Source organism: Leptosomus discolor, chromosome 1, assembly GCF_034619465.1.
Source record: "Leptosomus discolor isolate bLepDis1 chromosome 1, bLepDis1.hap2, whole genome shotgun sequence".
In the NCBI taxonomy this organism is placed as follows: domain Eukaryota; kingdom Metazoa; phylum Chordata; class Aves; order Leptosomiformes; family Leptosomidae; genus Leptosomus; species Leptosomus discolor.
Genome location: NC_141391.1, coordinates 215,265,419 through 215,282,900, shown reverse-complemented (window position 1 = coordinate 215,282,900; position 17,482 = coordinate 215,265,419). Strand labels below are relative to the sequence as shown.

The following is a 17,482-nucleotide window of genomic DNA, read 5'->3' as shown; positions in this document are numbered from 1 at the left end:
GTGTATGTGTAATCTACAATATCTGTATTTTAAAAACATTCAAAGCATTTAATTAAACGGAAGCCTTGTACTTGGTAAAAGCTGTGTGCCTCCTTTAGATGCTAAAAGTACGATTACCAAGAAAACATCAGTTCTCTGCTTCACTAAGGAATGTGGTTGTGGGTGTGCATCAGTTCTGTGCATAGTAAATTTTGAAGACTTTTTTTTTTTTAAGAGAAAAGAAATTGTGTCTAGAGAAACCACAATTGTAAAATTAATGGTCATTGAATTTTACAAACCTATTAATTCAGTGATGAGTGAAACCAAGAACAGCAAAAAACTTTGCACTGAGAAGCACGGTCGTAGCTTGAACGTACCATGCTGACGTGAACTAAAGAGAAGAAAAAGGGAATTAAGAACTCGGATCTTGTTAATTAAGGTCTGGGCAATCTGACCTTCCTTGGTCCTTTTTGAAAACCTCTGTGTAGGATGCATCATGAACGGCGTTTGAATGGTTTGCATCTTTGCTCACTGCAGTGGGAGGAAGGCTCCCTGTGGTGCTGTCACAGTTGCTGTATTCTCCATCGGGTGCAAGGCTCTGGTAGGAAGAAGATTTTGCTTTCCCTGCGAGCATCTGAGCATATTTCTGGAGGACAGGGTAGAGACTGGTCAGAAAGGAGCCTGTGTCAGGAATGGAGCCTGAGGAGGAGGATGCTCCAACATGGAAGCAAAGCCTTTCCTTAAGGGGTGCCTAGGCATTATGCAAAATTAGCTTGGTGATGGATTGAGAACAAGCCTTGGAAAAAACCAAAACCACAGTGGACTAGGGGAGTTACTTAACAGTCTCTTGTTCATCTTGCTTTTAGTTTTACTGTTCAAGAGTTCCATGTCTTATATGTTTTTCTAATAATACCAGGCTTTGGAGTTCACAGTGCTTCTAGTGTTTTGATGGTGCTCGTGCTGAAGAAGAGTGCAGGCAGCTCCTCCAAGCACTTGGTGACTCAGGGTCTTATAAGAGCATTGTTAGAGATGAAATGTGGATCTGAAGGCAGTCCTGGGCTTGGGGGCTGAAGCTGGAAGTAAGCAAAGACTTACGTACTCTGAAGACACAAATCAAAGATTTTATTTGTATTTTGAAGAGACAGTAGCACAGAACCATTCCCTCAAGTCTCGAAAAGAGCTGCAGAGCGCGACATCTCTTTCTTCAAAGAGCTGGCCAAAAGCTCAGCTAGTGGAGCTCTTTCTTGATCCAGGTGTCTTTGTAGCACCAGAGTGGGACAATGTACAGAACCTAAAAGAGATCAAAGTCAGGTGTTGGATTCATCTCATGGCTCTGATGCACGACCTTTATCTATAGAGAGCAGCAAGACAGTGCAGGAGCCCAAGAACAAAGTCAGATCACTAGATAGGCAGAGACTGAAGTGGGATTGAGAAGCTTGAGCAGGAGGAGGACAGCAAAGATAAACCACTGCACAGGTGGGGTTGCTCACAGAAACAGAATATATGAAAAGTATGTGTTAAAATGAATTTGTTTAATGTAAACATATCTTAGAAAGGTTTCCAAAATATATTACAAAAAAAACCTTAGCAAGACCTCATTTACAGCCTTTGTAATTATTTACTTGCTATGGGACGATAAGGATAGGGGAAACAATGTGGTAGCTCCGTCATCTGCTACAGGTGAAGACTCTAGAAGTCAGCTTATTGAGAGATGTTTTTAGAACATCAGAACAACAACTAAATCAAGGTAAAGAAGCCTTGCAACACAACTTTGGAAATCATTTCAGGGTGCTACTGCTCTGAGAATAAAGCAAATGAAAGTGGGAGGCATTGCTACCTGTTGAGAATTGGATGCCCTGTTTCTGGAAACATCTCAGTGGGTTAAAAGGACTGATGCTGGGGAATTGGTCATGGCCCAGATTTGGTCTGGAACAACGACAGATAAACACTCTTGAGTAGACTTTGTTGATAAAGTTCTTCTGCCTGCCCTGTGAGAAGCAACAAAATGAGATGAAGAGTACAGAGTGAGATGTCCTTGAAAGTAATGTCAAGATACCTGAGGCAGGAAAGGAAAACCTACCTTGCCTTAGAAGAAACAGGGGTGATAAAAGGGTCATTTTGAGCTTCAGTGAGGCTGTCAGAGATGCTCGAGAGCATCTGAATTTCTTTTGAATTAACAGGACATGCAGGAGATTGTTTCTGTAATTGTGAAGAGGAGGAACAGAGAAAATGCTCTCAGTATTCCACAGTATTTTGACATTCTGCTTCTGCAGGGACAATCCCTGCAAGGTGCAAAACAGACTGAACCTGATGGACTTGAAAGGGAGGCAGGCTGCCTCTCGCAGAGGGTGGAGGTAGATGGCAAGTGGGACAGTGGAGCTGAGAAAACTCGTGTTCATCCTAAGTTGCATCCAGAAATGATTAAACAGGTCTGACTTCTGGAACTGCTGGGGAGCGAGGGAAGGTACATGCCTGTTCCTGTCAGCTCATCTTTCAGAAACTTTGTTCATAAAGGAGCAAGTTACGTGACTGAAAAGGATGTGCAGGAGGAAGTAAGGAGAAACTACAGAACCCACCGGGAAGGAGGGGAGGCAGCCTGTGTAGGACTGCTTAAACGTGCTTTGTCCTTGGTGGGATGGGATGAGGAATGAAGAAGGGCGAGAAGGAAAATTGTTTCATAATCTAATTTTCAGTCAAGCAAGTGATTCCAGAAAGCAAGAAGGAGGGAAAGTGGCAAACGGTGCAATTTGATGGTTATTCAGTAAGTTAAAAGATCAAGTTCTAAGAGGTTCTGAGGTTTACTGTGACTCTGGAAGTGCCGATCAGGAGCAGAACACTTGAAGGGGGGGTCTGGCAGGGGTAGAGGAGGGAGGACTGTGAAATGAGTGGGGATAGACACATAAGCAGTTTTTTCCCTTGGGACCAAGGGAGGCTGTGTGGTGTCTTCTGCAAGTCAGAAGTGGACTGAGTTGTTAGGCTGAGAGCAAGCCTGAAGGAGAGGACCTGCCCTGGAAGGACAGAGTGGGCACTGGGGAGATGTTCATAAACCCTCTCATTTCTCTTACCTCACTTCAAAATTTTTCTGTGAAACAAATACGTATTTACTCTAGTCTTTTGAGGTAAAACTCAGCTCTAGAATTAACAGACATATTCTCGCAGCATTTAGGCGTCTCGTTACGGAAAGGCGCAGGCAAGCCCACCTCCACGGTGCTGTCTTGCTGAGGTCCTGCCAGGCAGTCTGTTAAATGCTGGGGATCAAAGTGCTTGCCCATGAGTGAGGTCTTGACAAATCATTGTTGGCTTGGACACGTTAATAGATCCGCCCTGCCTTCTGTGAGACAGCCTCCGGGTGCAGCAGTGACCATTTGCGTGACTGATTAAGTTTTAGTGAGAATTATTTTTCTAAGGCTTACTGTTAACATATTTTTTGTTAACAAAGTGAACATGAGAAAACATAGAAAAAAGGGTTTTGAAAAACTGAAGCTCATAACTTTGACCAATGACAGAAAATGTAATTAGGTTTTACTTTGGTTTGGTTTTGTGGTGGTCGGTTGGAATTTTTTTTGGTTTTAAAGTGCAAATGGTCAGCTTTTGAAATAATGAGAAATCAGAGAGGGAAATGAAAGTTTTGTCTGCTTTTAGATAAGCTATATGGATGCAGAATTAGATGCTTTGCTGGCCTTTTGATGATGTTTTAAGCAAACAAAACTTCCTTAGTTTTAAAGGCTAAATGAAGTTCGAAGCAATTTGCTGTATGATACAAAATACAATGATTCAGCATTCATAATGAGAGCTATTTATAGTTACTCTATTTTTATTCAAAGAAAAACAATAGCACTGAATTTCAGGCAGTTTGACCAGACGCTTAGGAAGGTCTCTATTGAAGCTGAGCAAAATCTTGTATTGCTTGATCTTGAAAGCTGAGCTCGTGAGCTCCTTCGGCATCAACATTTTAGTGCTGTCCTCCCGAAGGTGAAATTCAGTGCTGTGCTGGAAAGCTGCGTGTGCAGTGCTTCTCTGAAGCCTGGTTTGTATCTGCTGCTAAGGGGGTAGCAACGTCCTTTGTTTTATTTTTGAAGAATTGGGCGATGTAAGTAACCTCTCTTAATTTTAACCATCTCTTTCAGGTTTTCACAACCGTTCTGTTACCCTGCTGCTGCAGCCAATGCGGATCCGAATGCCGTGGCTACAAAGGCTTGTTACTTTCTCATGCTGGATCCCTCAAATCCAAGAGCTACTTGGCAGTTTCCAAGGCAACCACCTGTGGAATAATTAAAGAGGATGAAGCGTTAGTGTGCCAGATAGAAGGAATTCTTGCCTGGAGAGAGCACTTCATTTTCATCTGTCTTGAAGAATCAAATGTGTTTCTGCCAGCAAAGTTAAGGTAGTACAATTAAAAAGTACTGGTTTGTTTTCTGGAGGTACTGAAAGTTTGAGTAGGAACAACAATCCTGATATGATTGTATACTTTTCACTTAAGAAAATGATCATGGATCCTTCTGTAGGTTTTTTTGGGTATATTTAAACAGAAAATCCAGGAGAAAGAGGATGATGGAAAGGCAATGTGGGTGAACAGTATTTTGTATCATTAAAACAGTTGCATGAACTGTTTTGCACTTCATGCTGTCTTTCCTCACAGATGATTTTAAGCTGGTAAGGACTAAAATGGTGCATACATTAGTGGGAGCATAAATATAGGAAGTGCAGCCTTCGTGCCAAGTACACTGAGATTTCTTTGGCGTTCAGTGAAGTGATGGATATAAAAGGAATGTAGGAGTGGGCTTACTGCAAAATGACAGTCAGAATCAAGGATCGAGCTTTATCCCATAGCTTAAAGGGTATGCAGTGATGAAGTTGATGTTGAAACTGAACTGATAATCAGGTTTAGCTTCTTGGGTGAAGCAGCAGCTAAAACCATTCTGAAGACCACATTTCCAGATTCAGAGCTGAAATTGGATAGTGGAGAAACCAAAAGGTAAGCGAAAGAACTGTGTTAGAGTAACAAAGAATAACAAAAATAGCAAATGATGTTCTGAAAGTTTGAAGCGTTGCTGCAAAAGTTAATGGTAAAGCTGTTAGGCTCCAGATAACTGGAAAAGTTCTTCTCAAAGTATAATGTGTTACTGGATGTATCTGCTTAGTATATCTTCCTTCTCTGCCAGTCATTCAAATATATTTGAATAGAAAAATATTACTCATTTCTGACAATGGAGTTAAATGGAGAAAGCCACATTCACGTTCTTCCCATAGTTCAAATAACAGTTCAGTTAAGTCTGGTTACCTAGCTTGATGCTTTTGTGTGGTTAAGTCTAGGCGTGATGCTTTTGTGTCGTTTATTTTAAGCAAAAAAATAATTTCTAAATTTTGAAGTAGAAATATTTGGGATGCCATCTGGGCTTTACATAATAAATTTTTACTGCCAAAATGTTTGTGGGATTCTGTTGGGATGTGGATGGGATTTCACATTCCATCCCTTCCCCAGCACAAGAGGATCATTGTTTTTTAGATACGGTGGGTCCAAGACGAAATAAGACTCGTGTGGTGGCAGCTTTGTGATTCGAGGGAATGCAAGTAGAACCTATCCAGTAACCACTGTTACCTTTTATAGCTGCTAGAGAATTTCAGAAGCTAATACTTGCAGGTACCGAGTGCAGCTGCAATTTTCAACCCTAATACTTGATTTCCAGTTCGTTGTCACCACAGCTTAACTGCCAGATTGATTTTCTTATTGAAGTAGTTCTTCAGGCTGTTCAGTTGCTTTCAGTCGGGAGCTGAGGAAAATATTTTTGGAGACAAATACTGGTTTTGTATGTGAAAGGAGTATGTTGGCAAAGTGTCTGCACGAAGCACGGTGAAGATGATCCAAAATGGAGACACTGCAAGTCGAGTAAGGGTAGTCGGGGTGTGTGCATCTGAATCCTTTGCTTTCCAAGAAGCATAAGTAACTCTCAGGGATTGAAGTGGATAGTTGTGAAAGAGCGCGTGTGTGCGTTGTGTAAGGCTGGTGTAATAGCTAGGTAGTGATCACATGAGGTAGTGCAGGGTTCACAAGAGTGTACCCAGAGGCGAAGTTTCCTCTTGGACACCCCTAGAAAACATCCTAAACGCATGCAGGTACCTCAGTTTTTCTGTTTTTACCTCAAAAACTGTGGGTGAAATTCTTCTTGTGAAACTTAGATTTCCAGGTGCTGCTGAAGCAGGTGGTGGAAAGGAGGTAGGATGAACATCTCCCTGAAGGTACCTATTCCAGACCCCCTCGAAGGGGATGACTTGGCTCTAAAAAGGTACCTTTAGAAAGGAACCTCTCTCTTTGCGTTGATGGTTCAGCCTAGACCACTAATTTAGCCTAGATGTGTAACATTTCAGAAGCTTTAAGTGTGTAATTAGATGTATTTATATGTGAAACTCATCTATGCTTTTTTTTTTTGGTATTTCATTCCAAATTGAGAGCTTCCCATCCTAAGTGGAGTTGCACTTGATTACTGGTACAACCTGCTTACTCATCATCCTCCTTTGCCCAACTCGGACATCCGACCCTGGCAATTTTTCCAGGCTTCGTATACCAGCCTGTGGTTCAGTATCAAGGATACTGGAGAGCCACAGGGAGTTTGTTAACATAGTTTCTAATAGAAATAAAAACATACATGCTAAATTTAGGCAACTGGACTGTGTGAAAGGAAAATATAGTGCCCAGGCAGAATTGATTTTGAATGTTCTGTACATAGCTTATGTTTTAATAATGTTTATCCCTGAGAAGTTTTACAGGACTGAAGGGGAGTAGAAACTTGGGAGTAGTGATTCATTGAATAACTTTAATTTCTTAAAGTGATTCAGTACGTGTCAACGTAGAAGTTGTTTTTGTAGCCTTGGCTATTAAGAATTGGTGGGTTTTTGGTGTTTACTATAAAAAGTAAGATTTTCTTTGTACTCCGCTTTCTGTGACAGAAGGTTTACGTTGTGCTCGATGTTGGCGTAACTTGATGTCCTTTTGAACAGGACAAAAAATGGGAAATAGTGATACGGTAATTCTCTGAAAAGATCCTTTTGATACAGTGATTCCATTTTTCCCCTATTTCTATACTGTCAGAACAACTGTATCAAAAGAGTAAATTACAGCAGGGTAGTCTAAAAGTGTCATTAAAATAGCCATTAATTTTATTAAATAAGTAGGACTGTTTCCCAGAACAGGTAACTCTTTCCTCTTGTTTGGAAATCCAGGTAATTTTTCAGGTTGGCATTTTTCAAAGGGAGTTTTTCCTTCTAGGAAGAGGGGTCTGGAGTAAAAACTTAGAGGAAATGTAAGGAAAGAGCGATAAGCAGCAAGTCACCTTCCAGTTAGTGGAAGGTGGAACTCAAATAACGAATGGACCCTTTTGCCTAGCCTGTGTTTTGGAGACTTGATCCCTCATCTCTGGAGGTTTTAGGGTATATCGGGCTGGGCAGACACATAAGATGTCTTACTAGGATGTTGTAGAGAAGATTTTCACCTTCCCAGAGAACAAGAATAATCTCTGGGACTAACAGTCACTGGGGCACTGTATAAAGTTGTGCAGCTGAAGTTTTTAGAACCAGATTGCTCTCTGGCTCCTTGGAGATCATGAGAGAGTTAAAATCACCAGCCCAAAAGTGTTAATGGACGTTTTCCAAATGCACCAATACAGAATACTGGTTTTGCCTATCAGAACCACTATAAAAATGTGAAACTCCAGTAAAATGCGTTGTCCTTCCCTGTATTGTGCGTAGCCTTCCAAGTGACTAGCCACTGCTCTAAGAGCAGTAACATGACAGCAATCACAACACCAGTTCAAAATGAGAGAACTATTTTGCTGTACTTGTGTGGATGAATGGTTTATGGGGAACAAATCAGCATTGCAATTTTAATAGTTTTGCAAATAGAATTGTCTACTGGATGATAGACCAAATGCTGAGTCATGAGATCCCTTTCTCCCCACCAGCTCTTACTGTTACGCATTTCGGATTTTTCAGTGTAGTTCAGAGGACTGACCCTGACAAATTACACAGAAAGTCCAGAACAGAATAAAAAGGCCAGTCCGCTTTATCGTCATTCTAGAACCAGTTTAGCCTTCTGGAATCCGTGAAATAACTAAAAAAAAATTTTTTTGCAGTAGAGGTGTTTGTACTAATCTATTTACAACTCCCCCTTTGTGATACGAATTCCTCATGTTAGGTTGTGTATCTTTTCCTCTTCGTGCTATTAAAAAATGAAAGAAAGACTTTAGGATTACAGGATCTTATTTGGTAGAGAGGTGGAATGTGCTTTAACTTGCTATCTGCAGTGACTGTTTCTGTATTTGTACTGTACAGTAACTGGCAAGGAGAGGTGCTAACACTTGACACTTCTTCGGGATGTTACACCTGTTCTAGACAAAACTACTTACGGACAGGTAGTGAATGTAAGACTAGAAGAGCAGCTATTCTTGTATGCCCATCTGGAGCAGTATTTTGTCTCCAGTGATTGCCAAAGGTGGGTAGCTGAGGAGCACAGGAGCAGAATGAGAATGTAGGATCCTCCTTCCGCGCACTTTTCAGTCTCTGGACAACGGTAGCACAGGGATCTACTGAGCTGGGTGTCTTTTTGTTTTGACAGTGTTTACTGGACTCGTCTTTGGAATTCGTTAAATCTCCCTTGCAAGCCATGAGAAGTATTAGGAAATGTAATACTCCGTCGTTCCACAGCTTAACTAACATGGCAGCCTGTTGAGTGAGGGACCATATTATTTTCTAAGTTTTGAACCTAAACTCCATTTAAAATCCACTTCTTGTACTGGAAGAGATGTAAATAATTCATCCCTATCTACCATCTCCTTGACAATTGTAATCTTCTAGAGCTCAGCCTGCTTGAACTGTTGAAAAGTCAGTTTGGAGCCTGTTGACCTTCTACATGAAGTTAGGACCACTTTTCCCACCCCCAGTTACTGTACTTCACGCTGAATTTCACTGAGATACTTCATGAATTTCACTACTGAATTTCATTGGTGTATTTTATTGTCCGGGCAGTAACCTGCACGCAGTCCTTCTTCAGGTTTTCCTACTCGTTTACTGCCTTTGCTACTGTGAATAACTTAGTATCATCAACAGATGTCGTCATCTCACCGCTGAGGGCTTTCATGTCACTTACGAATTCGTTGAAGAGTGCTGGGCACAGATCCCTGTAGAAAGAAGAGCTGAAACGGCACCAAGTTGTGCCAAAAGCCGAAGTGGGTATGCCTGCTCTTGGATGTGACACAGTTGAATTGGTAGTAATTTCACTTTGCTGTTTTGGTACACTTGTAAAGGTGGAGTCACTGTAAAAATTTTTGTAGGAATGGATAATTTCACATGTAAGATACAGTGTCATTCTTCATCAGCTGCATATTTGTAATTTCACCTCTGAAAAGGGGTGGGGAAGCGATTCACCTTTTTGGATGATTGCCTTCACGTTTGAAAGGGCCAGACCTATGTTGTTCACAGCACAGCATTCTTCATTTTGTGGGGTTTTATTCTCAAAAGCAACTTGGTTGAAATGAACTGGTTTATCACTCTTGCCTTACCAGTACATAGAAAATAATGTTGAATAAGAGAAATTAAGCGATTGAATGAATCTCCACAATCATTAATATACACTGGTTTTGGATGATTAAGCATAGGAAAATACCTTAGCAGTAGAACTGTTACTTGTTCTTGTTTTCTAATGTTAGCATAGCAAACATTTAATACAGTGTTAAGAAAACTCTGTTGGATCAAAAGCACCTGTAGCATAAAATCCTTTTTCTGATGGCGGCCTGTAGCTGCAGCTCAGGCGAGTGTGCAAGAACAGGGAGCGTAGCTGTGCTCGCCACGACAGTCCTGCGTCCCCCAGCAACCTGCGGTTAAGGAGCCCTGAGCCATAGGCTGGGTCACAGCTCCATGTTTGCTGCTGTGCATTTGTCCAATGTGAACCCATTTGGTTGTCCTCGATCTCCTAGAGCTGTGAATTATACAGGTTGTGTACGCCTCGTGAAAAAGGCTTTTTTGTTTCAAAGAGTTTGGTGATACCCCTGTCTCTTGCTCATGTCGTGCTTCTGTGTACCCCTCTCCGATCTCTCTTCTTAATCCTTTCTTCTGCAGTCTTGAGGAATCTTGCTTGATTTCATCTCTCCTCGCGTGCAAGCTGCTGCCTGGGTCTCATCTTCACTGTTCTGTACACTGGTGTGTTACCCCCTTTCTAAGCTGCGGGGCCCAAAACGGCGTGCAGAGTTGAGGGTACAAACATGCTGCAGGCGAATGCAGTGTCGCACTGCTGCTTCCTCTTGCGGTCTCTGTTCCCTTCCTAATTACTCTCGAAATTTTGTTTGCTTTTGCGCTGCTCCTGTTACCAACCTGTGTGAAAACTATATCTTCATAAAGCTATCTACAGTGACTTCAAGGTCCTTCCTAATCAGAAGAAACTGATTTAGAATCCATCGTTTTCTGTGTGTAACTAGTTACCTTTTTCCCAAATGCAGGGCCTTGCATTTTGAATTTCATCTTGCGTTTTCTCTCCCAGCCGTGCTGTATATTAACAACTTGGAGGAAAGGACTGAGGGTGGCTGCTTTGGTGCACTTCATGCTTTATCTTTTAATAGACCTGTGGCCTCACATTGTATCCTTTTCAGCATAATGGATGTCTGAGGTAAATGAGAGAGGTCTAATCACAGATCTGTGTAGGAGTCCACTTCTGTCTGTGTGTGTGTAAACAGGTATGTTCTTAGCCTGTTAATTAACTGTTGATAAATAAAACCTTCCTCCTTACTGCACTACAGCTGAGTTTTCTTTTAAGAGCTTTTAGAGAAGTTGATCATTTCTGAGGACTTCCAATATCCAGTTGATCAGAGCTCCTTCAGAGCCCTCATGTGTGTGACCTGCGTATTGCAATCCATCAGTTGGCATTTTTAGTAATTTGGTTTCCTTAGAAATCTGGCTGAGTCCACGTGCTCCTGGCTCTTTATTAGTGGTGGGCTTTGTCAGCTGGCAGTTCTCAGCTGACCAGGGAGGATCCTCTGTCCTTGTCTTCCCTGCAGGCAGACTTCAGTGATGGAAGTTCCCTAAACTGTTAGGTACTGAACAGTGAATTCATTTGGGTTTTCATGTTGGCAGAGAAGTAGTTTTGAGGGGTTTTCCCCCTCCCCGTGGCTTTCTCTTCTTGAGTGTGTCTTTTACCTTTTTATCACCTGTTGGCCCAGCAGACTTTCTGATAAGATTCATCCTCTCCATATTTGATAAAATTTTCTCCTAGCACATCAGTTCTCAGAATTATTTTTTTTTTAGCTTGAAATACAACCATTTTGCATCTAGTTTGCTAAAGTTTGTATTTTTTCCTGACATTCTACTAGACTTCACTTTTTGAAGGGCATGCTTTCTTAATGTTTGGTTTTTCTTTTTTTTAAGTTACACTTACCCTGTTCTTCTGTATGCAGTATGGGGTCTTTAGCAACCTGTAAGCCTCTAAAAACATTCACCTTTTTGTCTTCTTTACATCTTTAAAGATGCTTCTTTTTTTCTTAATCACAGAGTGCTTGAGGTTAGAAGAGACCTAACAAATGTCATCTGGTCCAGCTCTCCTGCTGAAGCAGGGCTTTTTTTTTAGTTGCATAACTGAAAAAATAGAAAACTAATGTTTCAAGTACTGAACTTAAGTGCTTTGTCATCAGTAATGCAGTCACTCTTCAGCAGTGAAGATCCAGTACACAGTTCCGGACTGGGTCAAGTCTTGCTTCTGTTGTAGGTTTTCAGAGTTGTTTGAAGAAGCGGTGATTAATAGCATCTTAAAAATGCAGTGTTTACATCACGTTGACAATACTGAGAATTTATCTGTCACTCTAAAATCCTACAATCCAGCCATCTTCAGAGGTGGTTTGTCACTGATGACTGTCCACTGCCTTCATGGGGCCACGATTATCATAGAATCGTAAAATCCCAGGTTGGAAGGGACCTCAAGGATCATCTGGTCCAACCTTGCTTGGCAAAAGCACGATCTAGACAAGACGGCCCAGCACCCTGTCCAGCTGAATGTTAAAAGTGTCCAGTGTTGGGGAATCCAACCCTTCCCTGAGGAGATTATTCCCATGGCTGATTGTTCTCATTGTGGAAAATTTTCCTCATGTTCGATGGGAATGTCCCCAGGAGTAACTTGTACCCATTACCCCATGTCTTGTTCACATGACTCCTTGTAAAAAGGCAGTCTCCATCTTCTTTGTAGCCACCCTTTAGATACTGGCACATGGTGATCAGGTCTCCCCTGAGCCTTCTTTCCTCAAGGCTGGACAAACCCACTTCTCTCAGCCTTTCCCCATACGGCAGGTGTCCCGGTCCTTTGATCATCTTTGTGGCCCTTCCCTGGACGCTCTCCAGCCTGTCCACAACTTTTTTGTACAGCGGGGACCAAAACTGAACACATCATTCCAGGTGTGGCCTGAGAAGCGCTGAGCAGAGTGGGACAATGACTTCTTTGTCTCTGCTGGCGATGCCCTTGTTGATGCAACCCAGCATCCTGTTGGCTGTCTCTGCTGCTGCGGCACGCTGTTGGCTCACGTTGAGCTCGTTGTCCACCAGGACCCCCAGGTCCCTTTCCACAGAGCTGCTCCCCAGCTGGGTAGATCCCAGCCTGCGCTGCCCCCCTGGGTTGTGTTTTCCCAGGCACAAGACCTTCTGCTTGTCCTTGTTGAACTTCATAAGGTTCTTGTTAGCCCACTCTTCAGCCTGCCCAGGTCTTCCTGCTGGGTGGCTCTCCCTTCCGAAGGGAGAGAAGGGTCTGCTTCCCCACTAGGTTTGGTATCATCGGCAAACTTCATCAGAGCACTCTTGATCCCATCACCCAAATCACTGCTGAAGATAGTAAACAGTGTTTGGTCGAATATTGATCTCTGAGGGGACCCCACTTGTGACAGGCTGCCGGTTTGAAAAGGAGCTGTTTACCACCACCCTTTAGGTGTGGCCTGTCAGCCAGTCCCCACCCATCGTGCAGACCACTTGTCTAGACTGTAATGTCATCTTCTGCTTCAGGCTGGAACTGGAAAGCCCTTGTGTCCTGCTGAACTTGTTTTTGTGTCTTGGCTTTCTTACTGTGCTCTTGTTGGGAGTAACAGAGCTTGAGCTTCCCAAACTTCCCTGCACTTTGAGATACTCAAGTCAGTCAAACGATGTGACATGGATCCTACTAGAAAATTTCTCCATATGTGGTTTTGGTTCATACTGTTGGAATATTCTACATTATCCAAAATGACACCAGACTAGCACTTAACGGTGGATGCTGCTCCCAGGCAGTGAAGTTGAAAGAGCAGTTTGGTTCACGCTACTGTAAGCATCTGCATGTGGTCAGGTGAGTTGCTGCCTGCATTCCTCAGGTCAGTAGCTCTCCAGTGGCTGTCTAGTAGGGGGGGGTTAGACACCCAGAATGCTTTTAGATCCATTGTAGTCACTTGAAATTGGGTGAATTGAGTCCCACCCTGGTATTTTGGCCTGCTGAACTGGTGAGTGTTTGCATTTGCAGAGAGTTGTCAGTCACTGTGGTGCTTAAGAAAGAGTGATTTAGATCATTGTGGCACGGTGAAAAGCAAGGAGAAGGCTTGCAGTGTCTCTGTGTGTGAAATGAAAGTGCAGTTTTGTGGGTGACCTAAAAGGGTAAAATGAGTGAAATTTATAATCAAATGTAAGGGTAATGTGAAGGTAATGTTGATTTTGAGGAACAGCTTGGTGTGACTTCAGTGATTGGTAGTTTTGCCTACTTCTTGTCGCTGTTAAAAGTACATAAGTGAAAAGTCTGCAACCTAGGATGGAATCAGGTATTGCTTGTGTTTTTAGCAATATATACATTCCATTTCAGAATTGACACTGCAAGTCCTCTGGGAGGTCTGGAGAAAGTAGTAATAATAATACTTTTTCTGAGTTTGAGTTGTGTGGCTGAGGTGTGAGATTGCCCACAGCTGTCAGATCCATTGATGACCAGCCAGCGCGCTCTTCCAGGGAAACCTCTCTGAAGTGCCTGTGCACCAGCGCACGCAGCACGGGGAATAAACAGGAAGAGCTGGAGATCTGGGTGTGGTCGCAGGGCCATGATCTCATTGCAGTCACAGAGACATGGTGGGACAGCTCACATGATTGGAATGCTGTCATGGGTGGCTACGTACTTTTTTCAGGACAGACAGTCCAGTGAGGAGAGCTGGTGGAGGTGCTCTTCATGTGAGAGAGCAACTGGAATGCATTGAACTCTGCCTTGGGGGGGGGTGAAGAACGAGTCGAGAGCTTACGGGACACAATCAAGGGACAGGCTAATATGGGTGACACTGTTGTGGGTGTTTGCTACAGGCCACCGGATTGGGAAGAGGAAGTCGAAACCGCCTACAGGTGGCTGAAAGTAGCCTGATATTCACAGGCCCTGGTTCTCGTGGGGGGACTTGAGCTACCCTGATACTTGCTGGAAAGGCAACACAGCGAGGCACGCACAGTTCAGTAGGTTCCTGCAGAGCATTGATGATAACTTCTTGACACAGGCCATGGAGGAGCCAACAAGAAGTGTGCTGCTGGACCTTGTGCTAACAAACAAAGACGGGCTGGTTGGGGAAGTAAAGGCTGGGGGCAGCCTTGGCTGCAGTGACCGTGGGATGGTGGAGCTCAGGATCCTGTGTGGAAGAAGCAGGGCAATAAACAGGATTACAACCCTGGACTTCAGAACTAACTTTGGCCTCTTCAAAGACCTACTTGGAGGGATCCCCTCGGTTAGGGCCCTAGAAGGTAAGGGAGCCTGAGAGAGATAGTTAATATTCAAGCACCCCTTCCTCCAAGCTCAAGATCGATGCATCCCTATGAGTAAGAAATGGAGCAAAGGAGGCAGGAGACCTGCATGGATGAGCAAGCAGCTTCTGGAAAAGCTCAACTGGAAGTTTCCCGCATGTGGAAAAAGGGACTGGCCACTTGGGAGGATTACAGGAATGTTGTCACGAGTATGCAGGGATGCCATGAGGAAGGCTAAGGCCCACTTGGAATTAAAGCTGGAATGTGATGTTGAGGGTAACAAGAAGGGCTTCTTCAGGTATATCAGCAGTGAAAGACAGACTAGGAAAATGTGGGCCAGCTGCTGAATGAGGTGTGTGCCCTGGTGATGGAGGATACAGAGAAGGCACAGTTACTGAGTTCCTTCTTTGCCTCAGTCTTCACTGCTAAGGCTGGTCCTCAGGAATCCCAGATCCTGGAGGTAAGAGAGGAAGTCTGGAGAGAGGAGGACTTTCCTTTGGTCGAGGAGGGTTGGGTTAGAGATCATTTAGGCAAACAGGACACACCCACCCCACAGGGCCCCAGTGGGATGCACTCATGAGTGCTGAAGGGGCTGGCAGATGCTATTGCTAAACTGCACTTCATCTTCTTTGAAAGGTTGTGGAGGACAGGAAAGGTGCCTGAGGACTAGAAGAAGGCCAGTGTCACTCCAGTCTTCAAAAAGGGCGTTGAGGAGGACCCGGGAAGCTCCAGGCCAGTCAGCCTTACCTATATCCCTGGAAAGGTGATGGAGCAGCTCATTCTGGATGTCATCTTTAAGCATGTGGAGGAAAAGAAGATTATTGGGAGTAGCCAGCATGGATTGACCAAGGGGAAATCATACTTGACTAATCTGATAGCCTTTTGTGATGGCATGACTGACTGGGTGGATGAGGGGAGAGCAGCGGATGTTGTCTACCTCGACTTTAGCAAGGATTTTGACACTGTTGCCCATCACACCCTCATAGGTAAGCTTAGGAAGTGTGGGATAGATGAGGGGACAGTGAGGTGGGTTGACAACTGGCTGAAGGACAGAGCTGAGAGGGTTGTGATGAGTGGTGCTGAGTCTAGTTGGAGGCCTGTGACAAGCGGTGTTCCCCAGGGGTCAGTACTGGGTCAGGTCTCATTCAATATATTCATCAATGACCTGGATGAAGGGACAGAGTGCACCCTCAGCACGTTTGCTGATGACACACAACTGGGAGGAGTGGCTGATGCACCAGAAGGCTGTGCTGGTGTTCGGCGAGACCTGGAGAGCTGGGCGGGGAGGAACCTGATGAATTTCAACAAAGGCAAGTGTCGGGTCCTGCACCTGGGGAGGAATAACCCCGTGCACCAGTACAGGCTGGGGGTCGACCTGCTGGAGAGCAGCTCTGCAGAGAAGAACCTGGGAGTTCTGATGGGTGACAAGTTGACTGTGAGCCAGCTATGTGCCCTTGTGGCCAAGAAGGCCAGTGATGTCTTGGGGTGTGGCCAGCAGGTTGAGGGAGGTTCTTCTTGTCCCCCTCTACTCTGCCCTGGTGAGGCCACATCTGGAGTGCTGTGTCCAGTTCTGGGCCCCCCAGTTCAAGAGAGACAGGGAACTACTGGAGGGAGTCCAGCAGAGGGCTACGAAGATGATGAAGGGGCTGGAGCATCTCTCCTATGAGGAAAGGCTGAGAGACCTGGGGCTCTTTAGCCTGGAGAAGACTGAGAGGGGACCTTATCAACACTTACAAGTATCTAAAGGGTGGGAGTCAAGAGGACGGGGCCAGGCTCTTCTCAGTGGTGCCCAGTGACAGGACAAGGGGCAACGGGCACAAACTGGAGCACAGGAAGTTCCACCTCAACATGAGGAAAAACTTCTTTACATTGAGGGTGACAGAGCCCTGGCACAGGCTGCCCAGGGAGGGTGTGGACTCTCCTTCCCTGGAGATATTCAAAACCCGCCTGGATGCAGTCCTGGGCAACCTGCTGTAGGTGACCCTGCTTTAGCAGGGAGTTGGACTAGGTGATCTCCAGAGGTCCCTTCCAACCCCTGCCATTCTGTGATTCTGTGTAAACTGGTTTTTTGCAGTGCTTTGCTATAGCGTCCTGCAAACCCAACACTCTCTTTACAGTTGTGGAGGAACAAACGTTGCTAGAGAGCAGTTCTTCTGCTGGTGTAAGATAGCCATGACAGGACGGGATCAGTGGGATCGATTCTTTAGAAGTGCCCATCTCCACAACAGTGGTTGTAGAAAGAGCTTAAGTGAATGAGGAAGCCCCTGATATTTTTGACGGAAGAAATGGGGTGAGATGAATCTATCCTTAAATGTCGTATTTAATTTGTGTTTTACCACTTTCTGATTGTTCTGTATGGTCCGTGGCAATGTATCAGTTGAGCTGTTTTTGAGTTTTTAAGATGAATTTGTGTCAGTCTGGAGTTATTCATACACTACCCAAAAAAAAAAAAAACCAAACCCTTTTGAGTGTATCTTTTAGCATACTAGTTGTTAGTGAGTTTTCATCCAAATGACTGATCTGACTCGCTGGAAATTTTGTGGTGCTTTACCTTCAACGTTATGAGAATGCATGCTCAAGCTCAGGTTTGTGTGGGTGAATGGATAATACTGCGTAAGTGTGCAAATACAGGCTCGTAAGCAGCCTTTGGGCTGAGGTTAATGAACTTTTTCTGTTCCCTTTTGTTCTGTCTGTAGCTTCCTCAGCTTTGGGCTCTGCAAGAATGCAGACTGGTCTAAAAGCTGGGTAGGTTACC

At 44.1% G+C, this 17,482-nt stretch overlaps 1 long non-coding RNA gene across 3 annotated transcripts in view; it reads left to right on the top strand.

Moving 5' to 3' along the window:
- The window catches only part of LOC147416398 (uncharacterized), a 111,753-nt gene that overhangs the window by 33,325 nt on the left and 60,946 nt on the right, over window positions 1–17,482 (top strand). For all 3 annotated transcript variants that reach the window (XR_015184137.1, XR_015184140.1, XR_015184145.1), the window contains exon 2: window positions 4,107–4,363. This is a non-coding gene — a long non-coding RNA (uncharacterized LOC147416398). The remainder of the gene's footprint in view (window positions 1–4,106; window positions 4,364–17,482) is intronic.